Source organism: Heliconius melpomene, chromosome 12 (genome assembly GCF_056956725.1).
Source record: "Heliconius melpomene rosina isolate 202511_hmr_F chromosome 12, ASM5695672v1, whole genome shotgun sequence".
Taxonomy (NCBI): Eukaryota; Metazoa; Arthropoda; class Insecta; order Lepidoptera; family Nymphalidae; genus Heliconius; species Heliconius melpomene.
The window spans coordinates 7,529,658-7,551,898 of NC_140400.1; the positions used below are offsets into that span (position 1 = coordinate 7,529,658).

At 33.1% G+C, this 22,241-nt stretch overlaps 1 protein-coding gene across 1 annotated transcript in view; it reads left to right on the forward strand.

Moving 5' to 3' along the window:
* Positions 1-22,241, forward strand: part of LOC146533701 (metabotropic glutamate receptor 2-like) — a 120,101-nt gene that overhangs the window by 20,367 nt on the left and 77,493 nt on the right. The window lies entirely within an intron of this gene.

Consider the following 22,241-nt stretch of genomic DNA (forward strand, 5'->3'; position numbering starts at 1 on the left):
AAAATCTAAATTTCAAATTTTATAGAAATCGGTGCCGATTTAAAATTTTTTCCATACAAACTTTGAACCCCTATTTCACCCCTTTAGGGTTAAAATTTTTCAAAATCCCTTCTTAGTGGATGTGCAGATTACGAAAGTAAGCTTTTGTCCCAATTTAACGTTTCTACGCACAGCGGTTAAGGCTGTGCGTGCGTCTTACCTCAGTCAGTGAGGACAAGTCCTTTTATATATATAGACTAGCGGACGCGCGCAGCTTCGCTTGCGTATTTAGGGGTGAATTCTAATAACCCATGAAACATGTATTCGATGAAATATTTTTAAGTCTAAATTTCAAATTTTATAATAATCGGTGGCGATTTAAAGATTTTTCCATACAAACTTTCTACCCCTTATTTACATGCTTAGGGGGTGAATTCTAAAAAACCATGAAACACATGTTCGATTAAATATTTTTAAGAGTCTAAATATCAAATTTTATAAAAATCGGTGGCGTTTTAAGAATTTTTCCATACAAACTTTCAACCCCTTATTTGCACCCTTAGGGGGTGAATTCTAGAAAACCATGAAACACATGTTCAATTAAATATTTTTAAGAGCCTAAATATCAAATTTTATAAAAATCGGTGGCGATTTAAGAATTTGTCCATACAAACTTTCAACCCCTTATTTGCACCCTTAGAGGAAGAATTCTAGAAAAGTATGAAACACGTATTCAATTAAATACTTTTAAAAATATAAATTTCAAAATTTATAAGAATCGGTGCCGATTTAATTTTTTTTCCATACAAACTTTCAGCCCCTATTTTACCCCTTTAGGGTTAAAGTTTTTCAAAATCCCTTCTTAGTGGATGTCCAGATTACGAAAGTAAACATCTGTCCAAATTTCACGTTTCTACCATCAGCGGTTACGGCTGTGCGTGCGTCTTACCTCAGTCAGTGAGGACAAGTCCTTTTATATATATAGACTAGCGGACGCGCGCAGCTTCGCTTGCGTATTTAGGGGTGAATTCTAATAACCCATGAAACATGTGTTCAATGAAATATTTTTAAGAGTCTAAATTTCAAATTTTATAAAAATCGGTGGCGATTTAAGAATTTTTCCATACAAACTTTCAACCCCTTATTTACACCCTTAGGGGGAGAATTCTAGAAAACGATGAAACACGTGTTCAATTAAATACTTTTAAAAATCTAAATTTCAAATTTTATAAAAATCGGTGAAGATTTAATTTTTTTTCCATACAAACTTTGAACCCCTATTTCACCCCTTTAGGGTTAAAATTTTTCAAAATCCCTTCTTAGTGGATGTCCAGATTACGAAAGTAAACATCTGTCCAAATTTCAAATTTCTACCATCAGCAGTTACGGCTGTGCGTGCGTCTTACCTCAGTCAGTGAGGACAAGTCCTTTTATATATATAGACTACTGGGCCCGGACGCGGCTACGCCCGCGAAAATATAAGCCTAAATAATTAAAATAAGTTAAAAAATAATAATAAGTGGAGATTTACTATTAGAAAAAATATCTGTGTAACCGAAATGAACAAACAAAAGAAGTAAAAGTAACTAAAGGAAATTCTTAATATTAGAAAAAGTACCTAAAGTTTGCCGTGCGTTGTACATTTTTCTATATTAAATAATTATAAATTTTTGCGAACAATATTTAATAAAATCCCAAATGATTAAAATTACGATATTTTAAGTGTATAACATCGGTATAGATAACCGAACTGAGATAAATTAATTATAAGCAGCAAATAATTACATAAAAATTTACAAAATCATCAAAGTCTGCCCGTTCGCGTCGGTCATACTATACCACTCGTAGGCTAGGTCATTTGAAATCAGTGACATTTTAATTATTTTTTAGAATGTTATACAGTAAACTATAATTTCCATCTAGATGAAATGCTAAAAGTGACTCTTATATTTATTTTCATAAGGATGAATATCAAATTATAGAAATCATCTAATTTTTGTTAATGTATACAAATCTATATCGGCGCGCGCCATGTACGCATTAAGCAAACTCACTTTGAGTGACGTTTACTTAAAACAACAAACTTTGCAAGCCGTTGCTTAGCAACGCGTAGCGACAATTGTTATTAACAACATGGCGGAATAAATTGCATGTCAAATTAATTATTTTAATATATTGTTATACTAGCGGACACGCGCAGCTTCGCTTGCGTATTTAAGGGTGAATTCTAATAACCCATGAAACATGTGTTCAATGAAATATTTTTAAGAGACTAAATATCAAATTTTATAAAAATCGGTCTCGATTTGAGAATTTTCCCATACAAACTTTCAACCCCTTATTTGCACCCTTAGGGGGTGAATTCTAGAAAACCATGAAACATATGTTCAATTAAATATTTTTAAGAGTCTAAATATCAAATTTTATAAAAATCGGTGGCGTTTGAGAATTTTCCCATACAAACTTTCAACCCCTTATTTGCACCCTTAGGGGGTGAATTCTAGAAAACCATGAAACATGTGTTTAATTATATACGTTTAAGAGTCTGAATTTCAAATTATATAAAAATTGGTGACGTTTTAAAAAAACCTATACCAACTTTCAACCCCTTATTTGCACCCTTAGGGGGAGAATTCTAGAAAACGATGAAACACGTGTTCAATTAAATACTTTTAAAAATCTAAATTTCAAATTTTATAAAAATCGGTGCCGATTTAAATTTTTTTCCATACAAACTTTGAATCCGTATTTCACCCCTTTAGGGTTAAAATTTATCAAAATCCCTTCTTAGTGGATGTCCAGATTACGAAAGTAAACTTTTGTCCAAATTCCACGTTTCTACGCACAGCGGTTACGGCTGTGCGTGCGTCTTACCTCAGTCAGTGAGGACAAGTCCTTTTATATATATAGATTACCTCGCACAGATAACATGCATGACAAGGCGCAGCGTTAAGTTTTGTCGCTTAGCACAAAACGTATTGAAAAATGGGCGGTGTATCGGGAATAGAGTGTCTTAACACTACCTATCCTGGCATAGGCCGTTCTACAGTGTGAAACTGAAAAAAAAAAACAATAATATATAATATACTTTCGCTAAATTCAGCTGAAAGGCAAAAACGTTGTAAATTGGACTTTTGTTTCCAACTTCCATTAGTGTGTGGAAAAAGTTGATCTGTTATAAAGGTTCCTTTAAAAGTGCTTATTCAGCAGCTTGTTAATAGACGGAATGATACATGATATTTTAACCGTTTACAGAAAAATGAGGTTATTAGTTTGATATGTGTGTAATGTGTATGTTTGTTATATTATTGGCATGAAATGTTATATGAATACAAAATTTTACTGAATTTAGGCATATTTATTTAGGCTTTCAAGTACAAACATCTGTCCACAATTTTTTCAATATTTTTTAGCGAAATAGGCAAACAGACCTCTGCTTTTTTTTGAAAAAAGGCAAGTCAAACCAGCGTATGTGATCACCGCCGTCCACAACTCCGTGTAACACCAGAGGAGGTACAGGTGCATTGCTAGTCTATAAACTCCTCTACCCAGCTACCTCTACCTCTACCCCGACTAATACTTCAACTTTGCATGCATTAAGGAGATAATAATGTAAATCCAGTATCTATATCATCATTTAAATTGAAAAAAAAATATTATGTCTATATTATATCGAGGAAGGCTAAGCTAAATAACGTCCTGTGAAACGTTTCAATGTAACCCTTCATAATACAGCAGGATAGGCAAAGGGAACCTAATGTTAAGACACTCCGTTCTTCACTTTCCGCCGTGTTTTTCGAGGCAGTGCGTGTTGAGTGGCGGAACTCAAGAATGGACTTTTGCCTTGTTGCCAAAACGAAGAAATTAAAATATTAATAAATAATAGTTTTTTCCCTCGAGTGGGAATCGAACCCACAACGACCGCGTTACAGTCACCCATGTAGGGTTAACATGGATTACATATTGATAGTGTGTCGTGTGTATATAAGTACATGGGATAAAGCCGCGTGTAATAAGCTAGTGTATGATAATGCTAAAGCGAAATTGGGTCAATGTAAACGAAGCGACGTGAGGCGCGTACATTTGATGGTACGCGTCATATCTGTTACTAACAATTGGGCATTATTCGTAAATTGGTTCTGTAATATTTTCGTTTGATAGATATTACGCATAGATATTTCGTGTTGAGTGACGGAACTTAACGCCGTGCTTTGTGTTCTTATTAGAGGGAAGAAATAAAAAGAAATCTGCCCTCCATCGTGTTTACAGCCAAAAACAATGGTGCTGGACGATGAGGGGTAATTTGTTTTTGAAAAAATAAGCTTGTACGTGATATAAATTACAAGTTTTTTTTATGTTTTAAAATAAGCTTAATATTAAGAGTTGTTATTTAAACATTTTCTTAAATAAATAACCAAAAAAAAATATCTTTTACAAAAATATTACAAATGATAAAAAAAGAAAAGAAGCTGTCGATATGATGTGATTTAAGCCAAACCATTAGTATAGCTGACGTAGCTCGTTAAATTGCATATTTTCTGAATCCAAGAGCAACACTAATTACGGCTTTTCTTTAAGACGATATTGTATTACGATCTTTAATATTGTTGAAAAGATTCAATTAAAATATTATTTTTTTCTTTTTCATCTTCCTAATATCGAGACACTCTTTTAATTTTTTTGCCTGAATTAAAGTTTTCACTGAGTCCGGAAATTAAATTTTCATTAATTATTTTAAAAATTCTTTTAAAGTGCTATTCCACACTTAGGTACCTAAAAAGTAATAATTTATTACCACGGGTATATATCGTACCTACAGCCAACTCGTTTTCAATCGGCCGATTTCCATTGAACTACGATGTATTGAAAATATTGCAAAATAATTGCATTTATAAAGATTTATTTAGATTACATTGTAGCACAGTTAATGAGTTTGTGGTTTTTCACGTGATGGTGGTTGATTCAATTATCACTGGGATGATTAAATTTTAATTTAATAATTTTACGACAAAACTGAACTGTTTTAAATTCACTAACAGCCACTACTTACAAACCAGCTAACTAAGTGAAATACAAGTTAAGTTTAAAAGTAATTACGAAATAAAAGTAGTTCCACGCTATTCCTTAGCCAGAGGGAATTTAGTGTCAAAACGTGTCGTTCTCGACTTTCCGCTCAATTTTCAAGATATTGTGTGTTGAGTGACGAAACTCACCGCCGCACTTTGTTCTTATTACCAGAACTAAGAATTAAAAATGATGAATTCCTCCGAGTAGGTATCGAATTCACAACGACCGAACCACTGCGTCACGACTTCCTCTAATTAATACATAATTTATTGTAAAATAATTACTGCATATGATAAATAATTATTTTTTTTAATTTCTAAGGTATACTAGCATTTTCGAAAATGAAGAACATTAATGTTTTTAGGTCGGTCGCAAAAAGACTTCTATTATAACAAAAAGTAGACTATGCCCCTACTTCACGCAGCCTTTAGTTCCTGCCTGCTTCGCTTTAAACCATTCGCTTCGCTCGCAATAAACAAAAAAAAATACTTTTACAACCTTATTTATAAATTGTAGTAAATTCCCCTCGGTTAACCAAGCGAACCCGCCGTTGAAGGCATTTTTTAAATATTTTCACTATATTCTTTATTGTTATCACAAAAAAAGCGATTGTTGATACTCGATTAACAAACTTTTCTCTCATAAATTTATTAAGAAATTCTCTAAGAGATTAAAATTCCATCCAAACTTTCGATATTACTTGAAAGTTGTTCAGTTTTTGGGCGATGAATGAATATAAATAAGCGTCGCTGAAACTGCTCGATCAGGCACAAATTTAATTGCTTCAAGCATTTCAATTTCTAATCTAGACGTCCGTCGTGGTGCAGGGGCACAAGTAAACGTAAATAGTTGTGGGTTTGATGGCTCGTGAGGGATCCCTCCCTGCTGCGGGATACAGCGTGAAACTGATAAAAACACATTTTGGTAAGAAATGAAAATAATTGATTTCTTCCAGCAGGAATCGAACTCACTAACGACGCGTACCTTTCTATATGTAGATATATATGCACCGTATAAGATGTTTTCCTATTGCATCACGACGATCCGCCAATTCAGCTCATTTTTACTCACATAGGTCCTCCTGTCTCTTCATTCCACATAGAAGGGTAAGCAAAAAGAAGCTAGTCAAGACAATACGTTGTGCACTCTCGATTTTTAAACTCCAAAAAAATCTCTTTTACCATATCTTTATCGCTATAGAAAAAATAACTTTAAGCACGCTAAATAGTTAAAATTTAACCGAGCGTTAAATATTTAACCGGGATATTCAGTAAAACTATTGCGGTTCAATTTCACAAGTAACTTTAAAAGTTGGTGCGATAACAGTGAGTCGAGAGTCGTTGCGGACTCAAATACCGTTTAAACTTGCAATTTTACACTCGGTTATTTCACTTTTTGGCTGAATTTTATTTAACTTTGTTATCCTAGTGGGAATTTTCTGTATTTTTCCATAATTTTATATGGAATTTGGCTTAAGATAAGAATTTCTTATTTAGCTTCATGTATCTCACATATACATAGAAGAGAGACAGAGGGAGCACGATATTAAAATATTCCGCTTTCCACTCTCAGCCGTATTTTCGAGACATTGCATGTTGAGTGATAGAACTTAACGCCACGCTATGTCTTGTTACAGTCAAAAAATGAATATACTTCATTCCTCCTGGAAATTAAAATATAACCGTCGCGTTTACAGTTACTTTCGGCCTACAAGGCAAGTTTTTATTGCTTAGGCAGAAGAAATCTGGGAACTTAGTAAAAAATGCTTTAATGCTTAAGTTTAGCTGAGAATCGGGAGTGGTTCTTCCACTTCCACTTAATGGGAATGGATTACCTTAACATTAGATTTCTAGGTTCCATCTATATACCGCAGGGTCCAAAATGGATTGAATGAATGGATCCAGGATTGGAGAGTGTAGGGGAGCACTAAGAAAATCTCTTGAAATTCCCACGAGGACAGCAAAGAATACAAATATTTATATTTATTTTATAATTCACGAAAACCACTACCAACACTAGTAAACCACTAAAGTGCATTTTGCAGAGTTAGCCATGTAATTTATGTTGCGTTTTTAAAGTCAAACCTTCATATAAATCATTTGAATTCACGTGAACGTGCCAGACACTCGTGCCAACTTTATTAAACGTTTCGACCAAGCCAAGGTGGTTAACACTTTATAGTTGCTGAAACTGTATACCTACATACATTTTCAAATACATACCTCTCTAGTAGCAAGACAAAGTGCGGCGTTGAGTGCCGCCACCCAACATCCCAGCTTCGCACACGTTTATTACGGTTATTATAGGTACATTATTATCCATAAATATCTGTTTCTATTTACAAAGATTTTTTAGATATGGATCTTTTTTTTACATTTCCTTGTTAACATTTTATATATTTTTAATTTGGTAAAATAAATATTAAAGCATTTATTTCGACATAGCATTTATCGCTTTAATTGATAGATTTTCGAGTTTAGCAATTTTCTAGTACAAGTTGCATTAGGTTAGGTTAAAAGCTTTTAAACTTAAAAGTACTTAAGTACTTGCACTCAAAATCCGCTAAATCTGTAGCTGCGGTAACGTTTGCACATATGTAAATACTAATAAAAATCTGTATGAAATGTAAGCAAGTAAACAAGTTGCAACATGTTTATTGCCTGCCTGCCCGCACGTCCTTGCCCTCGTTTTATACATATTTTAACGACTGCGCATTCGGTATTTTAAAAAAAATATCAGCTTCACGCTGTATCCCGCACACAAAAGGGTAGGCAGAGGGAACCTAGTGGGTAAGACATGCCGCGCTTGCCTCGACACCAAAGCGAAGAAACGGAAATATAAATGTAAATAAATATTTAATTTCCTGGAGTGAGGATCGAATCCACAACCGTCGCGTTACAGTCACTACGACCGCTGCGCCACTACGGCCTCAATATTTATATGGCCTCGATATTTTATAGTATACTTAAAATATAAAAAAACAATATATACCTACACGGCTTAGATATTCTATATATTGTCGAAGTATCATAGAATACCCAATTATACAGATTGCTAGTAACATAATATGTGTACACCAAATTTCTTAATAGTTGATGTGTGTACTGTATTTATTCTTAGAGAAACCCTTTATATACTAACTTTAATTATAAAGCTAAAATAAACATTCTAAAGCTATATTCAAAAGAACAAAGAAATAGAATTGCTAAGTAAATAATACAGTCTTACTTTGTCCACAGACTAGCCGCACCACGCGGTTTTACCGATTTGAACTATATAAATATTTATTTAATATTTTTTAAGAGTATTTCGAGAAAATTGGTTGATTATTTTAGTATCGTTATTTATACACTTCATGTTGTACACTGCTATTCTAAATGCTTTTCCGGAGATTAGACAGAAAGACTGACAGACAGACAATACAAAAATATAACAATAATTAAAATCAAATAAATAAATCAAATAAATTAGGTTCACACTGTATCCCACAAACAGCAGAGTAGGCAGAGAGAGCCTCGTGTTTAAATACTTTAGTTTAAATTTTTTCCCCCCTTTCATTACGTGTTGAGTGGCAGAACTCAACGCCGCATTAAGCTTATTAAAAAACGCGTTATTTTCAAATCACAGAGAGAAATTTCAACTGTTTTTATATATCTAAATTTAAAATTCTCAAAATTCAAATATTTAATTAATGTAAAGCTCGCCGTAACGTTGTTTACAATACTCGTTTGTTGGGCGACATCTCATTTTACATTTTGTTAACAGAATAACAATGAAGTTATAAATAGAGCTTTTTTCATGAATATTGCTAATGTATACAAGTACTTTTTCATTTCCACGCATTGTGTTAGCTGCGTTAGCTTTTATTTCATTTGGCGTCGCACTGGGAAAATATTTTACGTTGTACGTTATACTTGTACTATTTATAAGTAAATTCTAACAAGCGTATAAGAATTACGACGAAGCTTGAGAACGTCTGTCTTAGTGGTCATAATGATTAAACGGTTTCCGAGAGGCACTGGTTCAAATTCAGTTACATTATTTTTTATACGTTTTATAAAAAAAATATTACTTAATAATAATAATCCTTTTAATGTAACTCGCAAGTACCTGTACACATACAGTCACAGCTACACAGTTATCTGGGACTCTTAGCGAGGATACCCGCTGTAGTGCCAGGCACCGTTCGATCTCCGTCCGATCTCAATCTGGTAAAAATATTCTTATGAGAGAAACAATGAGAGCATTGTTATATATTTCCACTCAAATTCCGGTCTAATCACGTATATAAGAACGTTTCTCATTCAAGAATATGAAATCGGGCCTAGAATGAACCTTAACCGGCACTCTAGTGTGAATCATCCTTTACAATGTGTCATATGCCATATATAACTCTTAATTATTTCCATTTATTGGATCATGCGTGCGAAACCGTAGGTAAAAGCTAATAAAATATAAACTTGATAAAATATCAAATATTAAATGTAGAATAGACGTAATAACAATGTGCTAAGCAGTGTCGCTAGGACAGCGTTTATATATTAATTATTTTGGAATTCCTTCCCACTGACTGTGGTTACGACATCTTATTTAGTTTAAAATGTATGAAATTACATTTAAATATATAACTAAAGGTTACTTTAACGTTAACTGCTATGTGTGTACGAGTAAGGAAAGAAATTATAGCGGGTAGGCAGAGGGAACCTGGGAACCTAGGTTAAGAGACTCCGTTCCCATTAAGATACTTCGTTCTCTGTCCGCCGAATTTTAGAGGCGTTGCGTGTTGAGTGGCCAAGCTCAACGCCGTGCTTTGCGTTACTAGAGCGACAAAATGAAAATACTAAATGTTTCATTCCCCTGTATAAGAATCAAACCCAGAACCGTCATGGTTCGTACACCTGCACCATGACGGCCTTTATATCTTGGGCTCTCGTGGCTTAACGGGCCAACAAGCATACCAGGAAACAGTTTATTTTTCAACAAAGTTAACATTTTTTTTAGTAAGAATTGAACCAACTACTATCACCATATGCAATGCGACAATATATAAAAATTCTTTGCAAATGTACATGATGTATAACAATGCCTTATATTTTATTTTACGTAAAAATTTAAATTTAATAATACAGACGTAGATATTGAAAAATCTTTATCACATTCTGAATACTGTCAGGAAAATTGTCATTTTTCAGATTTTTTTGTCGTAATTTGAAAAGTTACCTTTTTTTGTCAAAATGAACTCATTCAATCACAGTATAACAATCCATCGTTTCCTAGAATCGAAAATTTAATTTCGGACTTTAGCCGTGTCAAAGAAATGTATGAAACAATTTACAACCCCCCAAGATTGATTCATTTTCATTAGAATTTGAAAATGAATGAAAGTACAGATACCGTAAAAATTTTGTAAATTTTATCTTATCTACCATGAAAAAAGACAAGATGAAAATAAAAACTTCAATTATTTATTTATATAGTTTTCTTTTAACAATGAATAAAAATATTACAATATTTTATGTAAGTGTAGTGTTCAGTTCTGCCACCCAAGTAGAGTTTGGGCGGAAAGTGGAGAACGATGTGTCTTAACGTTAGGTTCCCTCAGCCTACACATAGCAGCTTCGGTACAATACTCCTTTCCTCTCTTTCCATTTAATTTCCTAGACATTAACAAAGAGCGACAAAACTCAACGCCACGCTTAGAAAAGCGAAGAAATCAAATATTAAAATAGAATAATTCCATTCTATTTTAATATTTGATTTCCTCGCTTTTCTATATTAGGCAAAGGCGCTATATGCTATTAATAAATCATTGTACTATAATACTAAAATAACAAAACAAATTTTCTAAGCACACAAAACGCCTACGTAATGCTTTAACATACTTAAACAAACATAAAAGATAAGCTGAATCGTTCCTTCAAGTCATCTATTATAATTAAAATCCTAAAATTAATACATAAACAAGTGCTACACATAAGAATTTTATATTAAATTATTTATCAAAATATTGCTTTAAGTTTTTTAGTGTTTAAAATTCTATTTTAAGGGTATATTCCATTATATAATATTCCAGTACGATCCCGTGGAACGCAAGAATGCATCGTTTTTCCCATGGACCTACAAGGAATTCTATACCTATACTGGAGTTTGGTAAGTGACAACTTACAACATAAAAATCAAAAAAGAAAAATCGCTCTGGTCTCGAGGCAAAGAATTCCGCCATTCAACACGCAATGCCTCCAGAATTCGCCGAAAATTTGGAAACGGAGTGTCTTAACACTAGATTTTCTCTGCCTCCATTACATGACGTATAAAAAGTTGGCATAAAGCTCTATTTTAGACTTATAGACCTTACTTTTTAGACCTCCAGGGTATGAAAAACCTAAAAATATAATAACTAAAATTGCAGCCTTATAAAATGTGAGCTTTAAATGTAAGGCGCATTCACGCCATCCAATAACTGCTGATAGTGACAGGGTTGTCACTTTTAAACTGATTTTTACCTATAAAAGTTTTATACTTTAAATATATCAGAAAATCATTTTAAATTCTAGAGAAAACTATTTTAAGCTTAAGATTTCATAAAATTGTATATTACGTTTCTTTTTAAATAATTTAATCATAGTTATTATGATAACTATGATTAAAGTATAGCACTGCGATCTTGCCAACATGGTTAGTTTTTTTAAACAAGACAATGTTAATAATAATAATTTTGGACGACGCGACGGCGTGACTCTAAGTTGGAAGCTACATTGCTTCACCGAAACCGATTTTTTATTTGGTCACTAGTATTTGTTATAAATGAGCCACAAAAAGATAACAGAGTCTCTTAACACTTCCATGCCTATATAGATGAAAATATTCATATTTTGACGAAGCGACAATCCTATAATAGAATACCGAAGCAAGAATGCCCATTTCGAAGAACTTTATAGCCAACAATCTGGCAGTAAGAGCATCGAAATTCATATTAACGTGATTGTTACGGTTACGTTAACGTTACAGGCACGTGAGCTTACGAAGCTGTACACAATGGGAACAATTGGTGATGTTTGTATGTTCCATACAATTTCTAGCTATAGCACTACTAAAACCTGATTGTATGGAGGATTTAACTAGGGCTTATTTGTTATTGTATTAATATGTGAGAAATATATTATAAGAAGAATAGTCTCCTTCTCCTCATTTCTTCAATACACACATCTAACTAAATAATTTAAAAAGTTAAAGTACGTTTTTTTTAAGTATCTAAAATTTTCAAGAAGAAGTTCATTAAAAACTGATTTATATAAAGCTTCAAGCCTTTCAGTTTTCAGTGAACTATTAATTGACGTGAGGACACGTGACTTTTAAAGTAGAAATTACTTATTTTAAAAAGTTTTCTTCGAAGTTGTAGTATTAGTATAATTTAAGTTTAAAACCACTGGCGTTGATTGGTTGGCAATATTGCATGTTGAATGGAGTAACTTAACGCCGTGCTTTTTATATTCATATATATTAATTCCTCTGTTTGAATCGAACAATCGTCGCATTTACAATCAGGGTCGTACCACTGCGTCGCTATGGCCTCTGTGCTATATTTAGGTACAATATAAGGCATAGAATTTCTAGCTTTTGTCATATATTTAAATAGAAAGCGTTATGCTGTTCCAAATCGTATCTAAATTGCCGGTAAAAGTGTCACCAGCATTTTTATAGGGTCGCTTTAGAGTGAATAGTGCTCCTGAAATATACACGTCTATTCCTATCCGTTTTGTTTATCGTTCGGGCTAAAATATTTTTCCATTTAAAATAATTTATTATATTAAAAAAAAGTTAAAGAAAAAGTTAGTAAAAGTAGCGCAGGAGGGTGCGTGATAAGTTGTGAATTCGATTTCTACTCGAGGAAATGAAATATTTAATATTTTTATTTTCTCGCTCTGGTAACAACGTCAAGCGCGGCGTTGTGTTCCGCTACTCAACACATAATGTCTCCAGAATTAAATGGACAGTGGGGAAAGGAGTATATTTACAATAGGCTCTCTCTTTCGCCTAGCTATGCGGGATACAGCGTGAAGTAAAAAAAGAGAAAAAGACGGCGTCCAACGAAAACGAGGAAATGAAAATATATCGATTACATACTTCACTTTAAAGAATGATTTACCACTGCGCCCAAAAAGACTTATATATATATATATACTAGTGGGCCCGGACGCGGCTACGCCCGCGAAAATATAAGCCTAAATCATTAAAATAAGTTAAAAAATAATAATAAGTGGAGATTTATTATTAGAAAAAATATCTGAGTAACCGAAATGAACAAACCAAAGAAGTAAAAGTAACTAAAGGAAATTCTTAATATTATAAAAAAAAACCTAAAGTTTGCTGTGCGTACTAAACATTTTTCTATATTAAATAATTATTAATTTTTGCGAACAATATTAAATAAAATCTCAAATGATTAAAATTACGATATTTTAAGTGTATAACATCGGTATAGATAACCGAACTGAGATAAATTAATTATAAGCAGCAAATAATTACATAAAAAATAATAGTAATTCGAAAATCTATAAAAATTTACAAAATCATCAAAGTCATCCGCCCGTTCGCGTCGGTCATACTCATATTATGCCGCCCGAAGGCTAGGTCATTTGGAATCAGTGACATCTTAATTATTTATTAGAATGTTATACAGTAAACTATAATTTCCATCTAGATGAAATGCTAAAAGTGACTATTATATTTATTTTCATAAGGATGAATATCAAATTATAGAAATCATCTAATTTTTGTTAATGATTTGTATAAAGAGATTTGTATAAATCTATATCGGCGCGCACCATGTATGCATTAAGCAAACTCACTGTGGGTGACGCTTTCTTAAAACAGCAAACTTTGCAAGCCGTTGCTTAGCAACGCGTAGCGACGATTGTTATTAACATGGCGGAATAAATTCCTTGTCAAATTAATTATTTTAATATATTGGTATATAACGAAAATATTACAAATATGAGAAAAAAAAAGTATCCTATGTTCATCCCGGGACCCTCAAGTATCTCTATATGAGTATTTTATCACAATTAAATTAGCGGTTTGGCCCTGATTGCGGAAAAGACAGACAGACAGACAGACAGACAGACAGACAGACAGACAGAGTGACTTTCGAATTTATAATATAGGTATGGATATATATATATATATATATATATATATATACTAAAAATAAAAAATATAAGTCCCTTGTAAATAAAAAATATAGTCCCAGAGATAGTATTGTTATACAGCAAATATAAGAAGTAAAAATCATTTTCGATATCGAGCAACAAGTGACATCAAATCTGATCAAATAATATAAAGTCCAAATAACTTAGGAAAGTTTCGCAACACTACTCAGATTACTTTCTAAAAGTATATATATGGACGTTGTTGCTATCATTCATATAAATATTATATTATATTTTTCTTTATTTTCTATTTTCTCTTTCACGCAGGTTACATTAAATGTTGACCTTCTAAGTATTAATTGTTGAATGGTGGAACTAAACGCCGCGCTTAGTTTTGCCAGAACGATAGAACTGTTTCTAATTGTTATAATTATAATGAATTCAATGCATTTAGTATTTACAGTCCGATGTATTTTGTATAAAATTTCAGTTTTTGTCCAGTGGCATAACTGTGATACTGTAACGTGACAGACTATGAGTTCGATACCCACGAGAGGAAATGAAAAATTTTATATTTTCATTTCCTCGCTCTGGTAACGAGGCAAGGCGCGGCGTTAAGTTCTGCCTCTAAACAGACAATACCTCCAGAATTCAGCGGAAAGTGGGGAACGGAAGTGTTTTAATGAGAACTGAATGTCTTAACACTAGGTTCCCAGGTTCCCTCTGCTTACCCTGCTAAAAAAATATACAAATAATACTATGAAATATTTTGAAAGCTTACGAGGGATTTGTGTCAAGTATAGCCAAGGCTTACCTTACTACCACTTACGTGACAATTATAAGCTTTTAAGTCACTCTGAAATTCACCGGAAAGTATGATAAATGTGGAAAAGCTGTTATGAGGTAGTTTCTGTTTTTCCTTTTCCATTTATTACGTATGATTAATTGTTTTTTTTTTTCGATAAGTTACTTGTATAGTGTTCATTTCATACTGGTAGAAGTGCGGGTACAAATCCTGCTAAGTAAAATTGTATACGATTTTTTTTATTTAATTTTAATTTGCCCTACGCCATAGAAAACGTGGTTTCGATTGATCTTCCTATACCAGTAATTGATCGCCGTCTGCAACACTTCAAAGTATTTAATTCATTTCTCTTTTTTTCGCACAGTTCACTAATTTTAGGTCGTTGGTTTTTTTTTAAATAAATAATAAACCTTTATAATCTATTTCACTTAAATTAAAAGTTTAAATATTTTTTTACTAAAAAAATTACGCTTCAACATTACTAAATAATAATTAATATTATAACGGCAGAGATACACATAGATAGTCATAGCATTGTGTTCGCATTAAGTCGAACAACGAGAGCTTGCTGCAGATGTTGCATTTGACGTTAAGTGAATGGAAAATTATTATGAAAAGCACACTGGTAGCTTAAAATTTGCTTAAATTTTCTGTTATGCAAAGAGCTTACTTGGAATGTTAAATGAAATGCTCTCTTGCGTCCTGATCGGTCTATTTGTGGCTCCGGGGCACAAGTGTGCGACTGTAAACGCCACAGGTAGTGGGTTCATTTCCAAATAAATCAATCGAAATCGAAGTGAAATATATAAAATTTTCATTTCCTCGCTCTAGTACCGAGAAATGAGAGAGTTGAGTTCGGCTACTCAACACACAATACTGCCAGAATACGGCGGAAAGTGGGGAACTGAAGTGTCTTAAAACTAGGTTCCCAGGTTCCCTCTGCCTACCGTGCTATACACGGAATACAGCGTGAAGTAATAAATATTCCATAAAACTTAAACTCCCAACCCAACACCCATTCCGTCTAGTACACCCATTACTGTTAATGTATTGTAAAAATCCAGATATGCCTCCATACATCACGGGAGATCTACGGATAACCAAATCAGTACATTTAAACTCGATTTAGGGTAAAATACAGCTTCCTTCTCTGATACATTCATTGCGCCTTTTATCGCTGCAAAGCTTTAGGCTTGTGCGTTGTCTGTGTGCCAATTTTTTAAAGTGTTTATGAAAAAAAAAAAAGGAATTCAACTCAAGTAACTCAAAAAATTATGTGTTGAAGTGACATACAACTCTCTGGCGTCTTATTTACAAAGTTTATTTTTTAGTTTTTAGCTTTACGCTGTATCTTGCGAAGTAGAGGGAACCTAGTGTCGAAACACTCCGTTTTTCAGTATCTACTAGAAATCGATATATGCATGATGAGTGGCGGAAGGCTAGGTACGTACTGCTGCACACGTGCCTATTTTTTTTCTAACCAAAGCAAAATAAAAAAAAAGCTTAAAATAGTTAATATCCCCAACTAATTATTGAACCTACAGCCATAGAATTTAAAGTTTGATACTGTTCCACCACAATGATCTCTTAATCTACTCCGAAAAAATAGCAGAAAATCAATCAAAATATTATATTACAAAAAAAAAACTAAAGCTAAAACCTCAAAATCTAAGAAGCGATCGAACGCAAACTACTTAGTTACGTGATATTACTACGAACGGGACCAGCTGCTGTAGAATTTGGCCCAGATTTTTTTATAGGCCCGCCGGGAACTAATACCCACTATGTTAGTTACACTTTGACAGCCAACTTTTAATATTCCGCACGCTTTACGAGCGGAGTGTACGTTAGTATTTTATAAATGTAAAAGATGCGGAATTACTAAATTAGAGAGTCGTGGCGCAGGGTGGGGGGGGGGGTGGTGGTGGTGTTCGATCCCTATTAAAGAAAATGAACTATTTATTTAAATTTATATTTTCATTTCTTCGCTTAGGTGTCGAGGCAAAGCGCGGTGTTGAGTTCCATCATTGAACACGCAATGCCTTCTGAATTCAGAGGAAAGTGTGGAGCGGAAGTGTCTTAATGGGAACGGTTCTTATAATTAGGTTTCCAGCGCTTAACACTTAATGTCTCAAAAATTTGGCGAAAAGTGGTTCCCTACTTTCCTGCGGTGTCTCTTTACATTAGGTTTACTTTTTTATATAAATGGAAAAATCATTACATTTACATAAAAAAAATATAATAATTTTACTGAAAATTATATAATAAATTGCTTCACTATGTTAATTTATTTAAGATGCCCTAAAATGAGCGCCTCAGTGGCTAAACTGAAAAAATTGTCGACCCCAAGTGACTCTTCAATTAAGGGAACCCCTAAAACAACACTCGAGTTATATAAGTGATTGTCAAAAGGCATTTTTTTTTAAATATGATGATACGAAAAACCACTTTATAATAGTTCTTAATTTTAATGCACATTTCATTGGTTTTTATGGCTCCGTGTCTTAAAAGAAGAAAATCGGTCAAGTGCGAGTCGGGCAAATCCACCGTCGGTTCCGTACTAATTTCAGGATTGTATGTCAACGGTAAATACAACTTATAAAAGTTAAGAAACCGAAGTTTGCGAGCGAGTTTTAAAAATAGCATATATTTTTTTCCGTCAACTAAATCGAAATTTTTTACCCAAAATACATATTTCAAGAACATAATATTTTTACTTCTGCCCACTCGAGAGGATAAGCGCTAAGACAGCAATTTCCCAGGCTAATATTTTACGGACCCGGGGATGAAATGGGAAATGTTTATTATATGAAGAATATTTACGTTGGAAGATAGGCTGGCTGTTATAACCCAGTGATAGCAACTTAGCAGATAAAAATCTTTTCAAAAATACTTTACTACAAAAACTTTTTTACTAAAAAAATTATAAACTTATATTTGTTGTTAATTTCATACAAAATGCATGCATTGTCCGCAACTTAAGTTTGTCAATCCTTATAAATTGTACTTCCCGTTGACCTATAATCCTGATATAGATACGAAAGCCTAGGGATTTCTTTTTAACTAAGAAAAATCAAATTTAAAAGTTTATATATGGGAATATTTGTCTCTGTCTCATAGCAAACAGAACTTCAAGTTTACGTGTTACACAAACATAATTTGCTACCCAATTTCATTATTTGCACAAATAACATAAGAATATCAAATATAACTAAATAAATTGTTAATTTTCACTTCCACATTGCCGCCATTCCCCCTTAATCTCGCGCTAATAAGTCTCGGCTTATGTTTCCTTTACATTCAGCAAACAATAGATGGCACAATGGAAGTAAAAGCCGCTCCAATAGGATAATATGGCGGGATTAACGATATATACGAGTATTCATTTGTTTCATTATGTACCACAAAATGGTGGGAAGTTTGTTATACAATTTTGGTTTAGTGAATTATAATTAAAATTCGATTAATTTGAGGAGAAAATATTTAATTTATTGGTGTTATATATCATAGAAAAAAAAACGATTCGAAACTTTTAGTTCATTTCATAGAAAATGAGTGCACAGGCCCACAAACTTTAGTTTGTCAACTTTTGTATATTTCTATATTTGAATAATAAATTATTCTTTGAAAGGGATAAACTAGGCCATTTTACCTCTAGTATTGTTTCTATTGAAAGCTACTGAACTTTTCAAATGCACTTCTTTGTGTAGATCTGAAATATCTATCACGAGCTTTTGTTGAAATAATATCTACGTAGCTTTAAAGCCATCGATACACACAGCGTCCGACTGTAAGCTCGAACGTTGTGGATTCAATCCCATTCGCGAGAATCAATTATTTTCATTTCTCCGCTCTGATAAAATGGTAGAGAGTGGCGTAGTGTTTCGTCATTCAACGAGCTGTTTGAAAGAAACAGTGTTCGAACTCGATTGGGGATTGAACCCACCACCAATCGCGCTTACAGCCACGCACTCGTGTCCCTGCGCCACGAATGGCCTCTAGAATTTATTCAAATAAACATAAAAAACCCTTACATTAACCTTTCAAGCGAAAACGATAATAGCAGTAAAGATACAAAAACATATCTGGCTAGAGATAACAATGTTAATTTTAAGTCCCTAACATCAGCATTTTGAGACATTATGCCGGCTGTTGTTACCCCTAATAAGAAGATAAGGGTTCTTTGCAAATTATAATAGTCAATGTTTGGTAAATTACTTGAGCTCACCCAGACGTGGTGCAGAGGTGGAAAGTGTGACTGTAAACGCGATTGGTAGTGAATTTGATCCCCATTCGAGGAAATGAAATATTTATTTTAATTTATATTTTCACTTTTTTGCTCTGATGTCGAGGCAAAGCGCGGCATTGAGTCCCACAACACAACACTTACGGTTACAATTATAGGAAACGTACGTAGGTATATAGGTAGATTATCCTGTGTATATGAATTAAATATATTTTATTTTATTTTTAGCTTCATTTTCTATATCGCGTACATCGGGGAAAGCATAGAACAGCATAACCTAGCTTTAAGACACTCTTTTCCCCATTTACTTTTCTCTTGCTACTAGAGGGAGGAAATGTAAATATTAAATAAGTCATTCCCCCGAATGAGAATAGACTTTACTGTTGAGTTCTACAACTCAACTGACTCAAAAAAAAATCTTAAGCTAAGAAATTATTCCAAAATGAAATAAAAAAAACAGAAAAGCAAGCAAATTAATGTCTAAAAAAACCAATTAAGTGACATCAAACGTATAAACACTTTGAAATTGAAAAATTAAATGTAAATTTAAAGTAAAGTAATGTATTTACGTTAGACGTAGACGACCCGGATTCCCAAATTGAAAGTTAAACAAATAAAACTCGTGTCATAAAACCTGGTTTAATTTTATTTTTTATTGTGGAAGTAGGTATGTCTATGGAGCTTAATATAAAGAGGTGTTTTTTGTTTATTATTCTGTAAAATTTTAAAGTTAAAGTAATTCTGACATTCGCAAAACAAAGCGTAGAGTTAAGTTCCACGACTTAACACAAAATGTATGTCTCCTAATTGTTTAAACTTAATTTCTGAGTGTTTGATTATAAGCGCGATTGTTATAAATTCGATTCCCGATTAAGGTAATAAATTATTATACATTTATGTATATACATTTTTCCCCCAAAATGATTGGTTAAATTCGTCGTTCACTTCTACTACTCAATTATGAATGTTCGAAAAGTGGAGAGCGGAATGCTAATTTGGTTTTCTCTACACACATTTCTATATACAAGAATGCTATAAAAAATCCATTCAAAACACTATATAGCTCCATGCTCAGTGGAGGACGGGACTTAAAATAAATGCTCGTCAAATAATAAATTTCATTAGCCCTTTAAATGTTTGGCATTTTTGATTAGAAGATCTCCCGAAATTGTAATTCCCAGATTAACGGATCTTTTTCACGAAAAATGTAAAATTGTAATTTTTTGTTATTATATACATTTATTTTCCTACCTTTGTTATTATATACATTTCTTTTCATTATTTATATGTATTTAATGAAAAATTTGGTGTGTTTATGCCAGACTTTTTCATGTTTATAACAACCGTCTTGGGCCCCGCACCCACGAATAAATACACTTCCAATGACAGTGGAGCTGTTCCATGACAATTTATTGGACTTGAACGAAATCTTTATTATAATTAAAGTTACAAATATACGTTATATCGTGCCACAATATTTCATTTCGATAATAAAAAAATTGGAATCTTAATTCCATCGGCCAAAAAAGGATGAAAAATCCCTAAATTATTTGATTTCTAACAATAATTATATTTACCCAGTGGTACATTACACATGTGTTACTAAGTGTTATAATGGCTTTGTTATCACTGAATAAAACCGAGAAAAAAAAATTGCACTAAGATCAAGCATCTACATGCTATTCTGCCCATAGGGCATAGGAACAGATACTATTGTAAAGACTCTTCTTTCTCTTCTTTCCATCGGAATTTGAGACGTATCTAGCAATAATTTAAAATCCACCAAATGAAGATCGATTTGAAGACTGTAAGCACTTAGAGTCAGACGCTATACACTGCGTCACGCCTACCTTCGATCATTCTTCGATCAGTCATTGAAATTTTACTTGGAGAAAGAGAGAGAGAAATAAAAATAAATTTAAGTATAAGGTTTTTATTTATGCATGCTTGTATTAGATGATACAAGCACGCATGTATAAAACATATACATATGTATACAGGCCTGTACGCAACACTGAGATTTCTACATCATTAAATACTCATGTTTTATACATGGTGCTCCACAATGTGGGGAGAACGTCGCCTCGCGTGAAATTGTCAAATAATTGACTTCGTTGGAGAAATACTAAATCTTGCCTTCTGTGAGAAATAAAAGGCGCATTTGTGATATCATTTCTATGTAGATTGTGAATGATTTGTATTTGTCGTTGTATGAATAATCTTTTAAGTCACCCATCTCTCTCTCTAGCGTCTTGTAATTAAGACAGAAAGAATATACAGCGTGATATTTTCCTGGTGTACGATTAACATATATATTTCTAATATTTTTTCATTTTCAAGCTGTATCCCACATAAACAGAGTAGGCGTGCAATCACGAATTTGTGCTAAACGCATAATGAAATCTCTTTGCATAACCGCTACTTTATAACAATAGCCTACCAGGATGGAGGATTTTCCGAAATTCTTATAGGAACGGATAATAACAGGATTCATTTCTTATTCTACGTTTTTATTTATGATTTTGTAATCTACACAACTTGCGGGCGCGAGAAGCTAATAAAAAATGTATTTTATTAAAAAAAGCCTTACAAAACATAACTTATCAATTATTTCAACTTACTATATAAACGAGTCTTCTCCAAACTCAACGTATCCCATTTCAATGCCAAGATCCAAGTACAACTTTAATGGAAGAGCATTTAAGATCGCCGAAACAACTTTACAGAATCAATAACTTAGTTAGTTACCTTAGTTACCGCGGAGAAAAGGATGGAAAAATTTGGCTCATCTTGACATGAAAATTTGGGCCTAATGTTTATATAAATAAGGTAGCTTTCTCTATAGAACTTTGGGTAATCCTGCCTGTCTTGTATTAGATATTTAATGTGACGACGGTCGATCCTTTTATTTGCGTTTCCTCAAAACAACCGTGTAATATCAAGTGGCATCGCGAATTATATATGACGTATTTACGTATGTACCTATTATTTTGGG